Source organism: Temnothorax longispinosus, chromosome 2 (assembly GCF_030848805.1).
Source record: "Temnothorax longispinosus isolate EJ_2023e chromosome 2, Tlon_JGU_v1, whole genome shotgun sequence".
NCBI lineage: Eukaryota > Metazoa > Arthropoda > Insecta > Hymenoptera > Formicidae > Temnothorax > Temnothorax longispinosus.
The window spans coordinates 12906705-12912965 of record NC_092359.1 but is presented as its reverse complement, the minus strand read 5'-3'; the positions used below and the strand labels follow the sequence as shown (position 1 = coordinate 12912965).

The window sequence follows — 6261 nt, the reverse complement described above, 5'->3', positions numbered from 1 at the left end:
TAAGAAAGTGTTTTTATTTTTATCCAATTATCCTTCTGTTGTTGCTCGTAATTTGGCCGCTTGAACATGCATAGGTAAAATAAATTTAATAAGAGTGCAAGAAACATTATAAACTACCATTTTTTTTCTCAATATAGTTAATAATATAATTATTGGTATGCATTTAAATATTAAATTTAAAATTTATTATGCAAAGTAAAGGTTTTTAATGTAAGACTTTTTTAGATAGAAAAGCATAGAACGGTGATTTCTATACATTACATTTACAAATTTTAGTTTTTATGTTTATAAATATTTATTTAATTAATTATATTTGCAATCTTTATATATTTATAAATTTCAAATATATATACATATATATATATATATATTTATTTATTTAATTATAAATATAAAAATTAAAATTTGTATACAAGCAAATGTAACGTATATAGCGGGTATAGCGTATCGTCGATTTGTCAACTCGAGACTCGGCACTCGGCGAGACACGAGACGCGATACCCGTAATGCGTGGCATCGTGGTATAGCCGGCAAGCCGGCTCGTGCAAAGCGGCAACGTCACAGCTCAAGAGAGACAGCAGGGGTGCGTTCGGGGAGCTCGCTATTAGCGCTATTCGGTACTATCGGTGTTCGGGGAGCTCGCTGCCAACGCTACCAGCGCCATCCGTGACGTCATTGTCTGTAGCGTTTGACGTCATAACTCACGCTATCACGCTCTTGCCTCGGAGGTGGTGTATGAGTAACGTTAGCGTTTGCAAGCTCTATGAACAGTAGCAGCAGAGAGAAACCTGAGAGCGGCCATCCGGCTTCGGGGGACGTCTGTCCTAATCTGCCCTCTGAGAAAGTGGACGTCAACTACGGCGTTACGCTCGGTAACGATCAGAGAGGACTCGGGTAACGATACATGGGTTCGTATCCATGCTATGGTTCGTGTCCGAACTACTCAGATGGAGGGGATATGCTGGTCGCGCAAGCCTTTCCTCTGTCCATGTACGCTAGGCCCTCGGCAAGCTTCGAGCGGGGAGAGAAGGGCAGACATACGATCTGGGATGCGTTCGGGGAGCTCGCTACCGCGCTACTAACGCTAACGCTATTAACTCCGTTCATGGAGCCATGAGAGCGCTAGCGAATGCGAGCTCCATGAACAGTAGTAGCGTACTAGCGTAGCGTTTTGTAGACCCCTGCGCCGCCATAAAAAGCTGAGTTAATAGATGCTGTTGTATCAATTACTTCTTTAATATTTTCAGGGCAGAAGTTGAGAGTAGTATGTGTGTAAATGAATATGATTCATTCGTAGTAAAACAACTTAAAGAAACTATTTTACAAAATATAAAAAAGCGATTTTAAGTTTATGAAACTCATGTTTGCGAAGCACTTCTAAATCCGACTCTTTAAAGTGTTAGAGGTGTTGCTGAATATCTCGCAGACAAGCAGCAATCTCCTAAGGAATTTTTAATATATATGATCCACAAAATGATTATTTTTATATTTTATTTATTAACATTAGTGCCCATCTACAATAGGTGTTTTAAGCCTAAGCCTTAAGAATTTTTTCAATCACAATTGAATTTGAAGAGAATAATTAACTGTGATTGGTCAATTTTTAGGGCTTAGGGCTTAAAACACCTATTGTAGATGGGCACTTAAGGTGATTGGGCCATCAGAGCATGTCAAAGAAAAAAATCCGAATTAAATATGTTATAAAAAAAACCTAAATACGCTTAAATTTGCAATTTTGAGAAGATCTGACGTCTAGTTTTTGAGATATTAAATCTCAAAGTTGGCATTTTTAACATAGGTTTTATGGGAAATTGTACCGAAAACATACATTTTTCGAGAATTTCACTCACTGTCTGTAAAGAAACAAGTTTAAAAAACTGAAAATAACATTATTATATAGATTCTTCTAACACTTGTTACCCACACAGCACATAATATTGCAGAAATATTGCAGCAATATTATTTTTCCATTGCAATATTACAATAAAATATATCAGAAATATTGCAGTAATATATCAGAAATATTGCAGTAATATTACTGATATATATCAGTAATATTAAAATGTCCGCGAAAATGAATATCAGTAATATTACTGATATATATATATATATATCAGTAATATATCAGTAATATATCAGTAATATTACGGTAATTTTACTATAATATGTGCGTGATATTTGTATAATATTGCTAGGAATTAAAAAACCATTTTAATAATTTTTATTAAATTTTATTAAATTATTTTTAATAGTATTGTTACATACAATTTTAAAATAATATTGATATTGTAAACGCAATAATATTATTTGTGTAATATTAGATAATATTTATTTAATATTGCTAAAAATTAAAACATTTTAATGAATATTATTAAATTTTATCAAATTGTTATTTTTAATAATAGTATTACATACAATATTAAGAAAATAATATTGATATTATCTTTCTATCTCTTTCTTCTTCAAAACTGCTCCATGCTCTGCACTGTATGAATTTTCACTGATAAAGAATGACGTAACACTATAACATAATACAAAAACTGTAATTATTATTTATATTTAATTATACAAGGTGAATTTTATTTTGTATGCCAATTATCCTCACTAATTATCTCGGAAAGTATTGGTTTATTGGAAAAATGTTTCAGATAAAAGTTGGAGGGTTTATAGAGGAATAATGGATGATCTTATTAGATTTTGAGTCTGGAACCCATGTTGAACCCAGTAGGGTCCAAGTCAAATTTTTTAAATAAAAACTTTTTTTTATTACATCATCTTTTTCTACTAATTAATATAAACAACTTTTGTCTGAAACATTTTTTATTTGCCTTATACTTTTTGAGATATTCAAGAAAAATTTGGTAATTTTTTTAATATTTAGCTTATATCTTGATAAATGCTTATCGGAGGGGAAAATGATACAAGATTTTGACTTGATATGGTCTCAAGAATATGCTATTGCAATAATACCCTAATTTCTTTAAATATTTGTGTATACATTTTTTTGAAACTTTCATGTGTACACAATTATTTAAAGAAATTAGAATACTATTGCAACAGTATATTCTTGAAACCAAATCAAGTCAAAAAGTCTTGTACCACTTTTCACTCCGACGAACATTTATTGACAAACATCTATTGTAAGCTAAATATTGAAAAAAATACCAAGTTTTCCTTGAATATCTCAAAAAGTATAAGGCAAATAAAAAAATGTTTCAGACAAAAGTTGTTCATATTAATTAGTAGAAAAAAATGATACCATAAAAAGGGGGTTTCTATTTAAATAATTTGACTTGGATCCTATTAGGCTTAACACAGATCCCGGACTCAAAATCTAATAAAATTGTCTATTGGTCCTCCTTGAACTCTCCAACTTTTATCTGAAACATTTTTCCAATAAATCAATACTTTCTGAGATAATTATAGCGGATATGATTGGCACACGAAATAAAAATCACCCTGTTTATTTCATACATAATTACATATTAAAACATAAGAGTACGGGGTTAAGTATGACGTGTTCCGATATTTACTGTCTATACTGAAAATCTATGGTTAATGTTATACATACACTTTAGATTTTCAGTACTGGATATTAAAATATTGGAACGCAGTTTATACCAAGTTTAAATTTTTCTTACTTATGTATCTAATAAATGAAGCTGTCGCTCAGAAGAGTTTGATAGAAATCAAACTGCTTGGTGCTGCTCTGCGTGAACTTCCTCTGATGGAAAGCAACGTCGTAACACTGCAACATAATACAAAAACAGTAATTATTATTTACATCTAATTATATATTTTAAACATAAAAGTAGGTTAAGTATGAATCTGTATTGTGATATTCACTATCTATGTATACTGAAAATCTGTAGTTGATGTTACACGTATACTTTGGATTTTCAGTATTGACGATTAATATTGGAAAGTATGGTTTATATCAAATTTAACTTTTTCTTACTTACATATCTAATAAATAAATCTTTTGCTCTTCTATCAAACTACTTGGTGCTGCTCTGGACTGCATGAACATCCACTGATAGAAAGCAATACTGTAACATATAGCATAAGAACAATAATTATTATAAAATCATGTAAATGGTTAAATAATTATGGTTAAATCATTTAATTAATGATTAAACTGCTTTTTAGGAAATTTGGGATTGGCATATTTCTATCACGTATCTCCAACTAAGGGCTCCAGTTGGATTAAACTGTTAAAAATTTTGAGGTTAAGTTAGCATCAAGATTTAAGTATGAAGCCGTTAATAAATAATTTCTTTAGAGACTCGTTCAATAAGGTTATAAAGACAAATATATGTATTTTAAGATGGTCATTGAAATGATTTTTATGTTAAACCAAGTTATTAACGTGGTTTTTGCAGACCATTATGCCACGTAATCTCTATTTTTGGATTTAAAGACAAATCGCCAAATATATATGTACAATGTACATATTAGTAATAATTATACAAAAATACTTTTAAAAATATTTGTGTGAACAATATTTATTAAATAAAGAAAAATTACCTGAAATTAACACGATTGTTTCTGTGCGGTGTCGTACTCGTAATTGCGTGGTCCCACGGAGCCATGTAAGAGCACAGTATATCAGTAGCGCAACTCTCTGTCGGCACTTTTGATGTTAACGTGGATGAAAATGAACTGCACATGCGCGTGCGAGGTATGTAACCAATCAGAGCACCGATAATCTGTCTCACTTCCTCTCACTGTTATAAGTCTCTCTCTCTTTCTAATTTATCGTTGCGTGTCAGACGCGCGTGTTTTGATTGGGATAATGTATGGAGACGCATGTTTGACGTGCGTTATAACGCGCAGAAACGCATGCATAAACAACAAGGGTTACATTTAAGATAGAAATAAAATATGATGTACAACCAGACGCGCGCTATATATTTATTTATTGGCACTATATATTTTTTCATTTTATATATATATATATATATATATATATATATATATATATATATATATATAGGTTAGGTACATACAAAATACAGATAGTTGTATAACACAAATCAATAAATTATTTATGCTATCAATATTTAAACGGTCACAAAAGGAAATATCAAGGAAATATTAAGAAAATTATATAATACAACTTGTAACTTAATTTTATCTAATTCTTTTTATTCACAATGACAACTATTTATATGTATATAGATATATGTATATGTGACAACCCAGATAGCACAGTTGATCTTTATGAATTCATAAAGATCAGATTCAGATCTTTTTGAATTCATAAAGATCAGCTGTGCTATCTGGGAAATGTATAAACTGTCAAGTTACATGATTTCTGCAATGATAATTGCAATAACAAAGTAAACGAAATGAAAGAACTAATAAAAGTTAAATCTGTTACATGCCCGTTTAAAAAGCGGATAAAAAGTATGTAAATAAGTTGATGACTCGTGTTGGCAATATTCTGTAAAAAAAAAAAAATATATAAAAATTATGAAATAATAAAAAATAAACAAAACATACAAAGACTTAATTATATAAATAATGCAATAATATATATGTAAATATCATGCAACTTAAAGAATAGTAAAACAAAATAAAAAATAATAAAAAGTGCATAAGATGTAAAAAAAATGTAAAAGAGAATCATAGATAGCTTACACCAACCAAACACATAGTAAATCTTCTTCTCCCTTTATAATGGCAGCTAGTCTCATCGGGACTAATGCGGCCAGATAGAAAACGTACATATTAATATATTAATGTAAGTTAACAAAGTAAGTTCCAAGCATACATATATAAAATAGAAATTTTATTGACAAATATTAATACATGAAAATAAAAGAATGTCATACTAAATAAAGTTAAAAGTATACAATAATAAAAATATGCAATTTGTGTAAAACAAAATGTCTTGACTCCTAATATTTCTATACCAAAAATATATTTATTAATTTCTTGTGTCCAACTCAATCATTAGTCCGTACTTCAGTTACTCGATCCACCTCAGTACGAACCAAAGAAAGAGTGGAAAAGAAAGTAACTTAATATATTTACAGTTAAAACTTTAATATTTAATACTTATAACACTGTATGTAACTATAAAATCTATTTATTATAAATACAGCATGCAAACAGAAAATAAAGATAAAGAAAATTATAAGTTGTTATTACCATGACCATAAACTCTTATAACATAAACACGTGAAAGTATATGCTCGCAAATACAATGTCACAATCAGTCATACACTTAAGAAATATAAATTGGTAATGGTGTAT

The 6261-nt window shown here is 29.8% G+C and overlaps 1 long non-coding RNA gene across 1 annotated transcript; it reads right to left on the bottom strand.

The window, feature by feature from the left end:
• Nucleotides 1–2201: 2201 nt before the first annotated feature.
• Nucleotides 2202–4603, bottom strand: LOC139808632 (uncharacterized). Its single transcript, XR_011730913.1, has 4 exons — nucleotides 4528–4603; nucleotides 3963–4049; nucleotides 3642–3748; nucleotides 2202–2521 (listed from the first exon to the last, which is right to left on the bottom strand). It is a non-coding gene; the product is annotated as an uncharacterized lncRNA (long non-coding RNA).
• Nucleotides 4604–6261: the final 1658 nt, after the last annotated feature.